The following is a 19,186-nucleotide window of genomic DNA, read 5'->3' as shown; positions in this document are numbered from 1 at the left end:
AAGCCTGTCAGTGCAGGCTAGCATTAAAAATAATGTATGAATGACATTGTATATTTGCTGCCAGTTGAATATTTATAATTTAGCCCTTGAATTACTTATTACTCATTTTCTTACTATATGTACATGGAAGATTATTCATAATCTATTTTATTTTTTTCTTACAATTTTACCCAGATTCAAGAAAACCATAAACATATTTAATTTCAGGTCATGTTTCACTTTGGCTTACACACAGACTTTTGCAGAGAGTATCAGTGTAACACAAAAAAAGTTTGACCTGAAAGTAGTAAAAGTTGGATCAATACCAAACAGTAAATCTATACTGTCCTTCATAATACTGTTCAAATACACAGTTGCAGTGGGAATTAAAGACCTTTTAAAAGAGTGCCTGCAGACACAGGGAACTGTAAGCCTGTGACTTGAGGGCATTATCTCCAAAGTGTTATGAAGAAGAGGAGGAGAAAGAGGAGCTGTGTCAATTCAATTCCTATTTACTGCTTTTGGGTAGTGATCAGGAAATATGACTGTTTTTAATGAATGAGTGTCAGTTTTAATACAAATTACTGCCTGTTTTAGCTACATTAATTAATTTCTGTGCTGTAATTCTGAATAGCTAAATACTGAAAACAAAAACTCTTGATAATTGGGTTCAGGGAGGGGATTAACAAGACTAAACAAGGAAGTGTATTGTCCAGGAAACTGATTTAAATGCATTTTGTTAACAGTTGATAACAGACTGCGGCTCCCAACCTATGCACATTTGACCTGTGTCTTCATTTAACATTTTTAATTAATCTTTGTGATTTTTTTCCTTTTTCATTGCCTTCTTATAGTCATACTGTACCTGGATTATTCTGCATACTTCCCTATCACATGAATTTAATGTACTAGTATCATTTTTGGTGTACTTATAATATAGTCATTTTGATTACTATACTTTTGCCTATCTATCTATCTATCTATCTATCTATCTATCTATCTATCTCAAATGTAAAGTTCATTCACTCAGTCACACTATTTTGCATTTAGTTTAAAATCTAAAATTTGGCAGAAATATATATCTAGAGCAGTAGGTATCCACTAAAAAAGGAATTTTGGCATATCCATGATTAGGAGTAGCACAGTAGAAAAGATAAATATCCCAAAATATCAAAAATGCTTTCAATGACTTGATAGAAATTTGATGATGTTATAGAAAGAAATTATCTGACTTGTGTTTTTTTATTTGTAGATATTTATTAATATTATGCTAATGTACATGCTATGCACTGCACTGGGCTGGAGTTTTTCCAGATGAAGGAGACAGCAAAAGCAATAAGGGTGGACAAACAACTGAAGAAGGGGCATTGTCCTGGACTCGGAAAAAAAACAATGTGAACATGTTGGTGTGTACAGTCAAAAAGCTTAGGGGTAATTGTTGACTGTAATCAGAATTTTAAATCGCATATTAATCAGATTACTAGGACAGCATTTTATCACCTAAGAAACATAGCTAAAGTTAGACCTCTTATATCACTGAAAGATGCTGAGAAATTATTTCACGCGTTTGTTTTCAGTCGACTAGATTACTGTAACGCACTCCTCTCAGGACTACCCAAAAAACACATAAATCGTTTGCAACTAGTGCAGAATGCAGCTGCTAGAATCCTAACTAGGAAAATAAAATCCGAACACATTTCTCCAGTTTTAATGTCACTACACTGGTTACCTGTGTCATTCAGGATTGACTTTAAAATTCTGCTTATGGTTTATAAAGCCTTAAATAATCGCCATCTTATATATCGGAATGTCTGACACCTTATATTCCAAATCGTAACCTCAGATCCTCAAATGAGTGTCTCCTTAGAATTTCAAGAACAAAGCTTAAAAGAAGTGGTGAGGTGGCCTTCTGCTGCTATGCACCTAAAATCTGGAATAGCCTGCCAATAGGAATTCGCCAGGCAAATACAGTGGAGCACTTTAAAACACTGCTGAAAACATATTACTTTAACATGGCCTGTTTATAACTTCAATTTAACTTAATCCTGATACTCTATGTTCAATTGTTCATAATAACTATTCATGGTGGCTCTAAAATCCGTACTGACCCCTACTCTCTCTTCTGTTTCTTTTTGCCTGCGACACCTCCACCTACTCAAAGCATCATGATGCTCCAACAATGATGGATAGATTAAAAGGCAGAAGTCTACGTGACCATCATCATCAAGTCCTTCCGTGAGAACCCTAAATCCAAAGAGGACTGTTTCATTTATGTTAGGTAGAATGCCCAGATGCACACTAAACATTGAAGCGAAGAGCACCGAGCCGCCAAGTCTGTGCGTGCCGCCATAACTGATCAATGTTGTCTGATGTGACAATTGGGACTGTAGATTCTGTTTCTTTGTACACTTTTCTTGTGATATTTTTACTGTTGCTTGCGCTTGAGAGGATAGAATATCATGATCGACACACCCTTTGTATGCTACCATAGCATAAAGCTTAATGACTACCACATTTTGTGAATAGTGCTTAGATGGCTATAGTCTTTCTTGTCCTTGCAATTATTTTACCTTTTTCCCACACACCTATTTGTACCACAGTGAACTGTCAGACGACCGAATTAACTGGCCATATTATAGCGGTTCAGTCATAAATTCTAAAATTTATTAATTTCACTATCCGTGTCAACTTTGGACTTAATTTCACATTGCCATTACTGTCACTTTATTCAGTTAATATTTCAGTTTCACTTTGTTCTACAGCTCTATAGGTTCTCATTTACATGCCATTGTGTTTTGGTTGGAGTTACCTTAGAGTCACAAAACTCAATGAAATAACAGCATGATGTTATTTCATCAACTATATGGCAGATGTGTACTGTCCTGAGACATAAGCTTAACGCTCTAAAGCAGATCATTGCATGCCACCTCAAGTATGACTTGGAAATACTCATATTTAGACAGAATTCAGATCCAGAATCACAACCAAGGTTAATGGCAAAGAGGTTAAATGTGGCACTGTCATGTTAAGGCACATTTGCTACAAGTCAGTATTTAAATTTTCTGCTGTACTAGATCGACCCCGCTCATGTACTATTATTGTGAAGTGGAAGCATCTAGAAACAACAATAGCTCAGCCATGCAATTCAGATTCACAGAGCAGGTCAGCCAAGGGTTGAAGTACATAGTGTAAAAAAAATTGACAATCCTCTTCTCCCAAAAGTTTGGGCTATATGGTTTTGAAAGCACTAGAGAAGTCAAAAAATAATATCCTCACCATATTACCCTGTTTCTTCAGAAGGGAATAGGCTCTATTCAGCTGATAGATGACTTCTTCGTTCACCCATTTATGGTTCTGGTAGGCAAGCTGTAGAGGGCCCAGTGTTGTTCTGACCAGGGGTTGCAAGAGAGCCAATATTAGCCTTTCCAAGGTCTTCTTAAAGTGTGAGGTCAGAATCATTGGTCAGTAGTAATTTAAGACTTTTAGCTGCCCTATTGTTGAGTCTGGTGCCACGGAAGATGTTTTTCAAAAAGCTAGAACCCTATGTATGATAATATTTACATGAATGATATGATCAAAAACTACACAAACACTTGCACAGCACAACTCTTTCAGTATCTTAGGGATGTCACCATCGGGTCTGTCAGCTTTGCATTGATTGAGTTTCTGTTATTCTTTCTTCATCCAGTCTTATGTGAAAGTCAGTCCTGGGTAGCTGCAAGGTTTATGAGAATGGTGGATATTAATCATTATAGCTGGTACATGAGGACAGAGACACTGGCAATTGATATGCCGATGTATGAATGGAAAGTAAGGGGGATGGGAGGAATAGCATGGGGTCCATAGTACATGGTCTTGCTGAGTAATGCATACTGGAGTTGGGGCACAAGGAAAGTTAAACCCTACAGATTTCCCAGTTACCTAGTTGGATAAACTGTGAGCAGGGAAGCCACAGTCAGGCCTGTTAATGAATTGCTTTATTAGCCTTCCCCAATATCCCCACATTTGATCTGCACTTGAAATGTATAAAGCCTGTGATGTTCTTCATTAGCCTCCAGTTTGGTCTCCAGTTTTCTTTAGTCTCCTGGATCTTTTCCTTTAGTCCTCTACATCCTATAAATTCCCAACTGTCTCTAGCCCTGAAGGCTTAATTTTTCTGGTAGCAGTATTGCTTTTTTGTTGTTTCTTTTACATTTTCCTTCCTTTTTTTATATTCATCTATTCATTCTTATTCTTTTGTGGGGAGTTGATTGTGTTGGAGCAAAGTATACAAATTCAGAATGTGTGTTCTTATGTTTATCATTTGGATTTATTTGGATTTATTTTCATGCTACTCCTAATAGTCAGCTTGCACAAATTACGTACAGCAGAGAGTACCTGTTACAGTGGAACTCACATGAGCACACAAATCTACACATGATTTCTCAGTAAATCTAACCACTATTTTTAATTTATTAATATATCATAATAGTCATGTAGTTAGAAAAAAACAGGAGGTATTGGAGAAAGACAAAAATTTCTGAAATAAAGTGGATGAACTTCAAGCATGTGTACACTTTCAGGTCAATTACAAATACATGTGTGTAAAGTATTGTGAACAATTTGGTCTCCAGGCTACAAAAAGGACATAGCAGTACTAGAAACGGTCCAGAGAAGAGCGTCTTGGCTCATTCCAAGGCTACAGGGGATACATTATGATGAAAGATTAAAAGAGCTGAGCCTTTTCAATTTAAGCAAAAGAAGATTAATAGGTGTTTAAAATTATGAAGGGAAATAGTACAGTTTATTGAGACTGATATTTTAAAATGAGTACATCAAGAACAATTGGACACAGTTGAAAACCTTTTAAGGGTAAATTTCTTACAAACATTAGGAAAGTTTTCTTTATACAGGAAACCATAGGCACTTGGAATAAGCTACCAAGTAGTATGGTAGGACTTTAGGGACTTTCAAAACTAGACCTGATGTTTTTTAGAAGAATTAAATGGATAGAACTGGCAAACTTTGTTTGGCTGAATGGCCTGTTCTTATTTAGATTGTTCTGATGTTCTAATGTTCTAATCACATTTACAGGAATATGTCTGCATTAAAATGATTTGGATGACCACTAGAAGATCGATGGATTGGGCCCATTTGGATATTGAGTTAACCATCACTGGTACGTAACATGCCAGAGGCATATTAATAAACAATGGTGTAAAATGGTGATGGCTAGAAAAAAAGTGAGCACAAAGGATGTGAAACTTCTGTCTGCCTTGCTGTGCACTATTTACTTGCCAGAGAGTTTCCACAAATTTTTCTTTTGTTTGTCTATATTCACCCGAAGACAGCGGTGGAAGAAGCCACTAACACCATCTCCAGAGTGATACAAATAATTGAGTTGTTGTCTCTTGACTCCCAGAATTTTATTTTGGGTGAGTTTAACCAGTATTTACTGGACAAAACACTGCATAGTTTTTACCAATATGTCAACTCATCACAACCGGGTACTTGATCAGGACTATGGGAATATAAAAGACACTTATGAATTGAGAGCCAAACTCTCTTTGAATTCATTTGACCATAAATGTGTCCAAGTTATTCCTATTAATAAACCAGTCATTAAAAGGGGAAAAACATAAATTAAAAAGATAAGAGTCTGAGGTAAGGATACTATTGAGCAGGGCAGCTTTGAATACACTGGCTGGATCATTTTTAAAAAAATTATGCTCTGACACTGACAAACTGACAGAACTGTAAGCAGTTATATAAAATTCTGGAAGGACACCATAATCCTGGTCAGTTCAGTCATTATATACTGTACTCCTAACAACAAGCCATGGATTACCAGAGATTTAACAGAGCTGGTAACGAGAATACAAAAAGCATTTCAACATGGAAAATGAACTGAACAGAAAGAACTACAGAAAAAGGTGAAATGTGTGAGTATAAGGACAGGATAGAGTATGAACTATTGACTGATATCCTGGGTTCATTGTGGAATGGCATGGCATGAATATGATGGCTGGCATTCACACTAAATGCAATAACCATGTTTGCCAGTTGCTAAAACTGAATATCAGTTGGCTCAAAATATCAATGAATTCTATTCAAGGTTTCAGATTTAGCTTTTGAAATTAGTCAGCAAAAGAATAGACTCAGGATTGGAGCCAGGAGTTAGCTCTTCTTTAACCAGAATGATTTCAGAAAGGTCCTTAAAAATCCTAAAATAAAAGCTTGGTCCAGACAAAATAAGTGGGTGTCTGCTTTACTCCTGTGCATAGCAGCTCTCTCCAATATTCCACTCCATATCTGAGATGTCTTTGGATTTACCCAGCCTATGGAAACTGGCAAAAGCATTAAGAAGCATTAAGTGAATCAGACCATTGGCCATAACTTCACATATCAATCTATTGAGAAGATAATTAAGAAACAACTACATAACAAAACCCAGGCTTATTTGCACCCTTACCATTTTGCATACAGAATAAAGAGAGGGCTGAAGGGTACCACAGCAACACTTCTGAGTTTACAGTACAGTATGAGCATTTGGAAGGATAAATAAACCATGCATAATTGCTGCTTATAGAATTCTAATTGGTTTTAATACAATTGAACTGATTGATCAATTCTTTTTGGATTCCAACTTTGTGGGGTAGATTTTAGACATTTTAACTAACAAAACACAAAACAGTGAGTGTTAATGGCTTTTTCTGATAGACTCTCAAGGCCTCTGCCTATCGCCTCTTTTATCTTATATACAAATTACTGCAGGAGTTCACACAAGGACAAACATACTGTATCCTGAAATCTGCAGACGACTCAGTCATTGTGAATGTTTTACAAATAAGGATCTGTTGTTGGCAAGTTTGTTTTTTTCAGCTAAATATTTCAAAGTCAAAGGATATGGTTGTAGATCTCAGGTGCTCCAGTACTTTCACTGTTTCTGCTTTAATTAAAGAGGAGACAGTGGAGATAATAGAGCTCTAGAAATATCTATGGACAATCATTAATAACAGGCTATACTTTGATCTTAACACAGAACTAATTTATAAGATGGGGGCAGACGTTGTTATTCTTTCTTTGGAAAATCAACTGCTTTCAAGTGGATGAAACCATGTTGACATTTATGGAATACGTTGTTACATTTGTTTCTGTTTGATGGGTTGTCGGCCTCAGCATTAAAAATATAAACCATCTTAACAATGTTGTAAAAACTAGCACTAAAATTATTGGTTTACAGCAGAACCCTATCACAGAAATGTATTACAAACAGGTTAGAAAGAAGGCCAACTCAATTCTGTCAGAAAGTAGCCATCCTATTATTCTCTAAATTTCAGCGGTTGCCATCAGGCTACACATTTAGGTTTTTGAGGGTAATGAGCAACAGATTTAAGGACTATTTTATTCCCAGAGCTATAAGCATTTAGAATTTTGTTACTAAGAGGGATGCTGCTAAATGCTAAATTCTGAATTATTATATTGTGTGCTGTAATTATTAATATTTGTACTATTCCTGAGTGTGTGTACTTAACACTATTTCATGTACACCAGGCATGTGCTGGCATTCCAGCCAGGGTGGTTCAAGGTTCTGTACCCAGCACGTTTAACACAAGGACAGGATGAAACTAATCACATGGACTACTTGCTTCCCTTATACGATAGGTGGCAATCTTCTTGGGCTACAGTGCCTGCACGAAAACCCACAGGGCAGGCTAGGAATTGCAATCCTGTGAGACAGCCAAGTTATGGTCCATAGGTGCCGCCAGGGGAGCTGCAGAAGCAGATCACCTTTACTTTAAATAACTTTTGCCTGACCAAGAAATGCTTCCTGGATGAAATGTGGCAGCACAGGAAGTACTCCCCAGAACAGCATAAAAGTATCCGAGTTTCTTGTATGTATAATCAGAATCAGGAGAAGAGAGCATGAGGTGTGGAAGAAGACCAGAAGATTTTGTATTGTGAAAGGAGAGAAGAAGATTTTGTATTGTGCTGTTGAGGAAAGGATTAGGAGGTACTGTAAAATAAAAAAAAAAATCTTCTGTTTGAACCCAGTACTGTGTTATGTAGTTGTGTTTCGGGGTTTGAGACGCTGCTACATCCAATACTTATCACAACTAGTTATTGGCTGTTGTGTCTTGGCTTGTTTTCTTGTACCTGAATAACAATGTCTTATATGTTTGTACTATCAAGCAACAAACAGTCCTTGTTGGAATAACAGTGTCAAACACACAACATTATGTACCCAGTAATGCTTCAGTAAGTCTATCAATATTCTCACCATACTGCCCACAGACCTTTTCCCAGTCTGTAGATATATCAGAGAAGCATCCCCTTATCAATTTCAATACTTCAAGAAGACTATATTTCTATATTGTGAGCTGGAGGGCTGATCGCACCCCAAGAAGATACAGACGCCCCTGGGAAAACCACAACCCCTGAAACACGGACTACCCTCACATTGCTCTTTATCCTTGCGCTGTAACGCGTAATACAAACCTCAAGCGGTACTCCGCCGACTTAAAAGCCTTGTGCAGCGCCTGTCAGTTTTGGAATTGATTGTTTGCTTTTATCTCTCTTTCTCTCTCTCTCTGACATTCTCTGTTCCTAGCGAAACTGTCATCTCTGACTTGTCATGGAGCACGTTTAAGCTTTTGAAAAAAGAAACAAATGTTTGTTTGCAGTGTTTGAATAAAATTCCTGTTTTCTACAACCACCTGTGTCTCTGTGCAAATCTGTGACCCAAGCGTGACAATATGATAAAACCAAATTACAACACATTAACGTGCATGAGAGGCTCAGCAGAGCTCATGATGCAAATTCATATAGAAAATGTTGATTTAAGGCTTCTTTTTTGGGTTATCATTGGACACCAGTCTGGTGCTATAGGTTGTTCTGGCAATGCATCCTGACATGCGCAACTTTCAAACCTGGTGCATGTGAAACCCCGTGTAGTGGGAATTGGAATCACCAGCCTACACTCTAGGTGTCTAGTATGTGGGACCGAGCGTGACCAGGATGATGGTGTAAGACAGGGAGACACAGACACAAAAAGGGTTGGATTTTTTGAAAAATAAAGTGAGGTTTTATTTACAGGTGCACTTAAAGAAAATAATCAAAAATAATGTCCTGCAGAATTTATATATTAAAACACAGTCCAATGCCGCAAAGGACACACAAAAACAATAATCAAATGGAGCCCAGAAATGACTGTATACAATATTTACAGTGCTGCTTGAAAGTCCCAAAAGAAAAAGTAAAATACACACAAACTAATGAAATCCAAATATATACACAAAAACAAAATGTGAAGCTGTCTTCCTCCACAGTGATCCAAGTCAGGAAGCTGCTCCTCCAAACAGTGTATAATACAGGATTCACCCAAAAATATTCAAAAATATAGAAAAAGTGTATATACAAAAATAAACAGTGCACCACTAACCACAACCCAATAAATACCTCCACCAAAGTTATTCAAGAGATATTTATATGAAAAAAATATTTACAAAAACAAAGCACAAGCCGTAATGCTGTTCTGCCAGGTACCTTTCTCTAAGAAGATCTATTCAGAAAGAACCCCCTCTAGAGGCCACGATTCCCTTTTGTATTCGGCGCCCCTACGCTGACCAATTAAACGCTGTACGTCATCCCTCCCAGGTACGCGATGACGTGAACACGCTTTGCGCGTCTACTTTCCCACACAATTACTATAAAATGGAGCTGCCGGCGCGCCAGATAGCTGTGCCGGCTTCTGAGACGCCAACGGCACTTCTGCCATAAAGTGAAAGTAAGCACTTTCTATTCTTTTCCTCCTTCCCTGAGCTACAGCCCAGACAACTACGAATAAGGGATCCCTTTACTAGACCGCGGTAAACTAATACTACGACGCTTTGCACTTTCTTTTACTCCTTTAGAGTTAATGAGGTCGCGGGAAACGCGTGTAGGAGTGGGATACCGACAATGCCATCCCGGCCGGTCAATGGCAAGGCTGTCTCTCCAGTCTACATGAGACCCGCTGTGACACTCCCCAAAAGACGCTAATATCGTCAACAAAGACGTCTTTCTGCACTATATAAATGAAAAAAGGTAAGTTTCCTTTCTTTATACATTTTTTCCTCCAAACAAAAGCCTCCCTCTTTACACAGCAGAGGACGCTAAACTAATTTCATTTAATTAATGGTAATGCCAGTAGTGCATATTACCACACACCCTCCCCCTCAAGATTTCAGGTCATATGTGCGGGATAAATAATCTGCCACTAGATTCTTTTTCCCGCATAACGCATACCTGAAACCTGTATGGCTGGAGAGCCAAATACCAGCGGGCCACACGAGCATTAGAATGCCTCATCTTTTGGATCCACTGCAATGCTCGGTGGTCGCTCTCCACAATAAATTGTTGGACAGTAGATAATACTTAAGGCTATCTACAGCCCATTTTATTGCTAATCCTTCTTTCTCTAAGGTAGCGTACTTCTTCTCTCGGTCAAACAGCTTCCTACTAATAAACAAAATTGGCCTCTTCTCGTCACCCTCTCCCTGCATCAAGGCTGCTCCCAAACCTTCCCCCGAGGCATCAACCTGCAAAGTAAAAGGTTTTGCAAAGTCAGGACAATGCAATACAACATTCTTACAAAATATTTTTTTCAGAGATTGAAAGGCATTTTCACATGACTCTGTCCATTTGACGTTTCGTGGTGCAGATCCTTTAAGCAGGTCGGTGAGGGGTGCTGCAATATCCGAAAAATTGGGGATAAATCTTCTGTACCACCCCACCAAACCAAGGAATGACCGGACCTGCTTCTTTGTTCCAGGACACGGACGATCCTTTATAGCGCATTTTGTCAATTTGGGGTCGGATCAAACCGCCCCTATGGTGTACCAAGGTATTGCACTTCCTCTTTGGCAATGACTGTTTTTTCAGGGTTAACCACAAGCCCAGCTGTTTTTAACCTTTCAAACACATCCGCCAGGTGTTTTAGATGCTCCTCCCAGGTCTTACTGTATACTACCACATCATCTATGTAGGCTCTAGCATACCTCTCTGCTCCTTGCAGCACTTTGTCCATGAGGCGCTGGAAGTTGCCCGCCGCTCCATGCAACCCAAATGGCATGACCGTGAACTGGTACAAACCTCCGGGAGCCCTGAAAGCGGTAAGTGGTTTTGCCTCATCGGTGAGTGGGACCTGCCAATAACCTTTGCAAAGATCAATTGTTGTTAAATATTTTGCTGGACCTAGCTGCTCTACCAGCTCGTCCACTCTAGGCATTGGGTAGGTATCAAAAGCTGAGATGGCGTTAAGCTTACTGTAATCCACACAGAATCTCATCTGTCCATTCTTTTTAGGAACGAGTACCACAGGACTACACCAGTCACTCACTGAAGGTTCGATGATGCCTAAATCTTTCATCTGTTCCAGCTCCTCTCTGAAAACCTCTTGTAGGCGTGCAGGAATTCTACAGTAGGATGTTCTCACAGGACCTGGGGATGTAAGGCGAATATCATGATGTATAGAGGAGTCCTACCAGGCAAAGATCCAAACAGACCCTCTGGAATCAATTGTTGTACTTCTGCTCTTTTTGTCTCTTCAAGATGTTCCAATGATGGTCCCACTTGGACTTCTCTGCAAGATGGCAAGTACTGCTCCTCCGATTCCTCTTCTTCGAACGCTACTGAATGAATAGCTGACTTGAAGGGTTAGTATATTCCTGCCATGGCTTCAGCATATTAATATGAAAAGTTTGCCTTAATTTCCTAGGGTGATCAGGCATATCAATCTCATAAGTGACAGGACCTTTTGAGCAACTACTGTGTATGGCCCTTGCCACTTGGCTAAAAGACTGCTCTCTGAAGTAGGCAATAATAACAGTACCTTCTGTCCAACTGTAAGTTTCGGTCTCTGACTGCCTTGTCATACCACGCTTTCTGCTTGGCTTGTGCGTTTTCCATATTTGCTTTAACAAACTGCGACAGGTTGGCGAATTTTTCCTGCAACTTAAGGACAAAGTTAGCACATTTTGTGACTCAGTTCTGTCTCTATCTCCCTCTAGGGTTTCCTTTAGCACAGAAAGGGGTCCTCGACATGCCGACCATACAATAGCTCAAACGGAGAGAATCCAGTAGATGCCTGCGGAACCTCCCGGTAAGCAAACAACAGGTATGGTAGCCACTGATCCCAATCTGATCCAGTCACGCTAACAAATTTCCTCAGCATCTGTTTTAAGGTGGCATTAAATCGCTCCACTAGCCCATCCGTCTGCGGGTGATAGGGTGTGGTCCTTAAACCCCGAATTCCTAACAAACTATTCACCTGTCTTATCAATTTTGCTGTTAGATTGGACCCCTGGTCAGTTAACATTTCTCTTGGGATCCCCACTCTGGCAAATAGCTGTATTAGAGCCCTCACAATGTTACTTGCATTTGTCTTCTTCAGGGAAAGGCTTCTGGGAACCGGGTTGCGTAGTCACACACTACTAAATATATTTATGTCCAGTGGGCTACGTTCGACAGGACCCACAATATCAACCGCTATTCTGGAAAAAGGCTCTTCCACTACAGGCAAAGGTATTAGTGGAACTTTGTCTCCTCTCTTCACTGGTCCAACTTTCTGACACTCTGCACATGCTTTTATATAATTTGTTACGTCTTTAGTCCATCCTGGCCAATAGAAATGCCGTGCTAGCCTATCAGATGTTTTTACTTGCCCCAAATGACCTGACCAGGGAATGCTATGGCTAATCTGTAACACTTTTGCCCTCAGACTAGATGGCAACACCAATCTCTGCCCATGGTCATCTTGATGATACAGGAGGTCATCTTTAATAATAAATTTCTCTCCTGTCTTAGACTGTGAACCCCTTGTGGCCTTGTCAAAGCAGACACGCAGACTGGGGTCGTCCCGCTGAGCGGAAGCCACATCACTCGGTAAGTCGCTACTGTTTCCTGTGAGATCCAAAGGCAATATGAGCTCACCCTGCTTCTGGGAACGCCCCAGAGCTTCTCACGCCTTCTCTGACTACGGGCTTTACGGACCGTGCCTGTCTTGTCAGCTTCCCCAAATGGCAGCACATCCCAGCCATCCTGGGCATCTTGCTTTTGCCTTGCCGCCTGGGCCCTTGTGACCATCAGAGTCTCCGCCTGCAGAGTACTCTGTAAGAGATCTTCGATCCCCGGCACGTCCAACCCTAGTAGAATTGGGTAAGGCATGTTGTCTAATACGCCCATGGGCAACTCATATCCCAAACCTTGAATCTCCAGGTTCACCCGGACAAGAGGATAGGTGACTTCTTCACCATGGACACACCTCAATACTACCTGCTGACCTGACTGTACCACTTGGTCGACCAAACAGTCTTTCCTCACCAGAGACTGGGTGCTTCCTGTATCTATTAATGCAGGGTACAGTTTACCTGCCATAGTAACCCTTAGAATTTTCTCCCTATTCTTAAAAGGTGTCTTCTTCTCAGGTAGGGGGCATGGAACAAAACAAAATTTTGCCTCCTTACGTTTGTTTGGACAAAACTTAATTAGATGGCCTTTCTGTCCACAACCATGACACAACCAACCCTCCCTATAATCTGGCTTTGCAGGTGGGTTGACTAATCTTGTAGGACCACGACCCATTTCACCCCGAGACATACCTGTGGGCTTAGCTGTTGTTCTGGGCCTCTGAATGACTTTATCCTCCTTCCGCAGGTTCCTTGGACGATGGGCAGCCAGGAATACCTCAGCCAGCTCCGCTGCTTCTTTGGAAGTCTTTGGCCGATGCTCCTCTACCCATGTACGGATTTTAATATCAAATACCTGCAAAAGTTGTTCTAACAGAATAAAGTCAATTATCTGGTCTATTGAGTGTTTCTGGGGTTGTAACCATTTAGTGCATAATTCTTTCAACAGTGTCAGAAGTTCTTTAGGAGACTGACCTTCCTCCCATTCGAGAGAACGGAACCTCACCCTGTATGTTTCAGTGCTGATCTCATACTTCTCAAGGATGGCAGCTTTTAATGAGTCATAGATCAGGGACTCCTCTACTGGCATGGCCAAAAATGCCGCCCTGGCCCCTCCTGTAAGTAAAGGAACAAGACGGATTGCCCAATCTGCTCTTGGCCAGTCACACACTGTAGCCACCCTTTCGAATGTTGAAAGGTAATGTTCTATGTCCTCGGCTCCTGGAAGGGCATCAGACAAGGGTATTCCCATGTTCTTGCTGAGGCTCCTCTACTTCTTTCTACAGATTCATCCGGGTTGGAGGACTGCGACTGTTGAACCAAATTCACCTGTCCCTGTAGCTGGGCGAACTGGTGCTGCAGACTTTTGAATCGCTGTTCCAATCGTTGGTCTTTGTCTTCCTGCACAGTGATGAATTGTCGCAAGAGTGTCTCCACTGTACGGATATCCCCAGTGACTTGGACTTCTTCCTCTGCCTGTGCTGCTCCGGAGACCACTCCTGTATTGCGGTCTGGAGTGCCAACTCCTTGAGGCTTCTTTGGAGCCATACTGCCAAAACTGTCTTCGTCCGTACTCCAAAATCAAAAATACTGTCTTACTTTTAGCACACCTGATCAGATCCCACCGCTGCCACCAAAATGTGACACCCGTGTAGTGGGAATTGGAATCACCAGCCTACACTCTAGGTGTCTAGTATGTGGGACCGAGCGTGACCAGGATGATGGTGTAAGACAGGGAGACACAGACACAAAAAGGGTTGGATTTTTTGAAAAATAAAGTGAGGTTTTATTTACAGGTGCACTTAAAGAAAATAATCAAAAATAATGTCCTGGAATTTATATATTAAAACACAGTCCAATGCCGCAAAGGACACACAAAAAATAATCAAATGGAGCCCAGAAATGACTGTATACAATATTTACAGTGCTACTTGAAAGTCCCAAAAGAAAAGTAAAATACACACAAACTAATGAAATCCAAATATATACACAAAAACAAAATGTGAAGCTGTCTTCCTCCACAGTGATCCAAGTCAGGAAGCTGCTCCTCCAAACAGTGTATAATACAGGATTCACCCAAAAATATTCAAAAATATAGAAAAAGTGTATATACAAAAATAAACAGTGCACCACTAACCACAACCCAATAAATACCTCCACCAAAGTTATTCAAGAGATATTTATATGAAAAAAATATTTACAAAAACAAAGCACAAGCCGTAATGCTGTTCTGTCAGGTACCTTTCTCTAAGAAGATCTATTCAGAAAGAACCCCCTCTAGAGGCCACGATTCCCTTTTGTATTCGGCGCCCCTACGCTGACCAATTAAACCGCTGTACGTCATCCCTCCCGAGGTACGCGATGACGTGAACACGTTTGCGCGCGTCTACTTTCCCACACAATTACTATAAAATGGAGCTGCCGGCGCGTGCGCTCGTATAGCTGTGCCGGCTTCTGAGACAGCACTTCTGCCATAAAGAGAAAATAAGCACTTTCTATTCTTTTCCTCCTTCCCCTGAGCTACAGCCCAAACAACTACGAATACGGGATCCCTTTACTAGACCGCGGTAAACTAATACTACGACGCTTTGCACTTTCTTTTACTCCTTTAGAGTTAATGAGGTCGCGGGAAATGCGTGTAGGAGTGGGATACCGACAATGCCATCCCGGCCGGTCAATGGCAAGGCTGTCTCTCCGGTCTACATGAGACCCGCTGTGACACTCCCCAAAAGACGCTAATATCGTCAACAAAGACGTCTTTCTGCACTATATAAATGAAAAAAGGTAAGTTTCCTTTATTTATACATTTTTTCCTCCAAACAAAAGCCTCCCTCTTTACACAGCAGAGGACGCTAAACTAATTTTATTTAATTAATGGTAATGCCAGTAGGGCATATTACCACAGTGCATTCTCCATAAATTACAAAACAGACTATTATGATTAACAGTTTTAATCTTTTTTACTTTCACTGGTGGTGCAGTATTGTGTTGAGTCCAATGGCAAAGTTATTTGACCTTCCCAAGAGAATAACAATCTTAACAATTTAATTTGGGCACTTTCAGGTAATACACTTATTATTGTTTAATAATTCAATATTCTGCTGGTATTATTAAATTCATATAACTATAGTATGGAAGCAGTAGACAGTAGCAGTCTTAACCTACTTTACAGAAATCAAGGAAGATAAAAGCAGGCTACAATGTCTTTCAAATTGAGTACATAAAAAGTGGAGCACAAAAGGAAATAAGACTTGATAAACAACCACATAAGGCTACAAACTCAGTAAACACATTACTGATAACATCAAAATGGCATTCACCCTGAGAATGAGTGCCCTGGTGAGTTGCACTACTGTATGTTATCCCTCTTTTATTCACTGGACATGAGTGACTCCATTTCACATGCAGATCCTGTTGGTCCTATCACAAATTGTGATCAGTGTGCATCGAAGAATAATGTACTGTAGCTGAATTGGTTTCCTGGTTTAGCCATCCTATAATGAAATTAAATATAGTTAGAGAGCCAAAAGTTCACTTTCACCTTTATTCATCAAGTCCAGGTTGTAAATATAGCAGGCAAAATTTTAAACATGACAACATAGCTGACATGGTCTAGAACTTCCACCATAGGCTGTTCTTTCTAAAAGGTATAAAAAAAGCTCAGAGTGTCATAAGAAGGAATGAATATTTTCTACAGGTATAATTAAATGTGTGTTTTTGATTTTTTTTTTTTCTTTTTCAAAATTTGCTATGGAATCTGCTAGAAAGAGTTCAAATACTGCTTCTAAGAATCATTATGTGGATACATTTTACTTCTGCAGAATGAAACCTGCAATTAATTAAGATATTTTCTGACTAGTCACACACAGGCCAGTCCCTGTTTACTCTACTTGTGTCAGGTAAGTGGCTAAAGTCTATCAAATCCAGAACTACCAGATGTCCTCATTGCATAGAGCTATGTATATGTTACTTTGATTGAAAGTTGTTAGGAAATAAGAACTACTGTTATCCTTATGTTGAATATTTGTGCTGATGTTTTATTTCTATGTCCTCTACCAATTTAAATTTCACGCAGTGGATACAATTAATCCAAGTAAAGTAAAGAATGCACAATGGTAAAAATTAGAATGTACCACAGTCACAGTTAGAAGGTTAGGCTAAGCTCACTATTACCACTGCAGTTATCATCAAAATCAACTCTTCTGAGAGGCATGACAACCCAAAAGCTGACACTTGTCTACAAAACTATGATTTATCTAAATGATGTAAATTAGCTTTACTTACAGTTTACACAGTATGGTACAATGGGGTCCAGGCTACAACAGCTGAAACCACCAAAAAACTATGTCCTGCATGTATAGCACATAATCTGACTCTAACTCCCAGTTGACAATGTAGAATGTATATCTGATAAGATAGTAATGTAACCTATAATCAACAAATGGTACAGTAATCTTTTAAGCAGCATCAAATTGCCAATTCCTAATGCCTATAGAGCTGCTAGAAGGTCTTTAACATTTTTATCCTTTAGATACTCTCAGATAAAGATTACATTTCTCATTGTAGTGATCAGTTTGATTACGCTGTCCACATTCAGTAAACTAATAAATGGAATGTCAGTTCCTCCCACAAAATTTGTGTACGGACAATGTGGGAGACTGAGATGTCTACATGCACTTGTAGTTTCTTTTCAAAGACACCGGTTATGCCCTCACTGCCTGCCACTTATGTGTGATTAGGATTTATTTCTCCTGGCTGAACACAAGTTCAGCAGTTTCTGTTGCACATGGACGTTAATCCTAATTTAATATGAACAAAACAACCTACTGGCTTTTGTAACACAGTAGTCTTTGAAAAATTGCACCTGCATTGGAGTTGTAGTAATATCCACATGCAGTATACTCTAGTAGATAATTTTAAAGGAGCATCAAGGCTGATATTCATTTGATAGGGCATTTCACATGTTTAAACTGATACATAATAAAAGCACTTATTTAAACAAAAAGCTTAGAAAAGATACAAAGTAGCCTTCAATATTTCACTTTGCTAATTCTTTGTTTATCCAAAGCTAGAGAATCCTAAATCACCAGTGTGTTTCTGAGTACATATCTGAATGTGTTTTACAGTGGTGGCTCTTTTTCTTGATCTCACTTGCTGCCAAAATGTCAGTTTCAAATTACTGATGTTTGGGTATCTTGTTCTTTAAGGCATACAGTATACTATGAATTGAGTATACATCCTTATTCATTGCACACCTTACAATTAGGCCATAACACTGCTGTCAGAAAAAAAAGGAAATACATCTTCTTTGTCTACATAGACTTCATAAAAATCAAACCTGACAAGCTAAAAGTGCTGTCAATTGCATGACAGGTGCCATTGCCCAAGTTCACATAGTAAACCCTTACTTTGCTTTCCCATAATATCATTTTTCACTAAAATATTTGCTAATTTGAGTATAGGAAAAATCCCAGTATTTCTCTATATACGGTAGTTATGAGCTTCACTCGGTATTAGTATACTTTTGCCCACAATGTATTCATAAAATATTGAAACTGCTATGGCTGCCTTTGGTGCAGTGAATAGTGCATCTCAAATCCCACATCCAAACCTTACCCATGTTGAGTTTGCAGTTATTCCACCATGCCTCCATGAGTTTTCCTCACAATTCCAAATTGATCCCCTGTGAGTTGGAGTGCATGCATGAGTTAGCCTGCGATAAGCTTGTCCTCAGTGCTGCTGGGATAGGGCTAGTGCCCCCATGACCTTAAACTGGATTAAGCAGGTTTGAAAATGAGAGAAGAAATTGTTTAAACATGTTAAGTTAATTGAAAACTCTGCAACTGAATGTGAATGAGTGCATACGTATGTCTAGAACTGATTTGGGTGTAGCTGGGCTCTGGTTGCCCTTGACTCAAGAATTAAATAAGCAGGATCAGCAAGAAGTGCAAATAGGAGAAGAGATGTCGGAGGAGGGAAGGACCACAGAAAAAGCAGCAATATGCAGTGCCTGATTGATGTTTGTAATAAAACAGAATTTTTTAAAGTCAAATAAGCAAATTGTGAAAGGTTAACCAGCACCACTTAACAAAAAAGATTCAGGTGATAGATGCCTCAAAAAATAAAACATTACCTCATTGCTATACACCCTGGAGCCTACAAAAAATATAAAAAGTGATTATATCAACAAAAACAGAAAATACATTTTGCCCAACTAATCCTTTTCCTTTGGATACCTAATTCTAATAATAATCCCAACTGCTGTTCTGCATATGTTAGAA

The 19,186-nt window shown here is 39.5% G+C and overlaps 1 long non-coding RNA gene across 1 annotated transcript; it reads left to right on the top strand.

Annotated features, from left to right (window-relative positions):
* Positions 1-11,044: 11,044 nt before the first annotated feature.
* On the top strand, positions 11,045-11,619 carry LOC120524646. The gene is made up of 3 exons (XR_005632801.1): positions 11,045-11,111; positions 11,305-11,447; positions 11,551-11,619. It is a non-coding gene; the product is annotated as an uncharacterized LOC120524646 (long non-coding RNA).
* The last annotated feature ends 7,567 nt before the right edge of the window (positions 11,620-19,186 follow it).

This window comes from Polypterus senegalus, chromosome 2, assembly GCF_016835505.1.
Source record: "Polypterus senegalus isolate Bchr_013 chromosome 2, ASM1683550v1, whole genome shotgun sequence".
Lineage (NCBI taxonomy): Eukaryota > Metazoa > Chordata > Cladistia > Polypteriformes > Polypteridae > Polypterus > Polypterus senegalus.
Note: the sequence above shows the minus strand (reverse complement) of the source record. Positions and strands in the feature narration are given on the sequence as shown.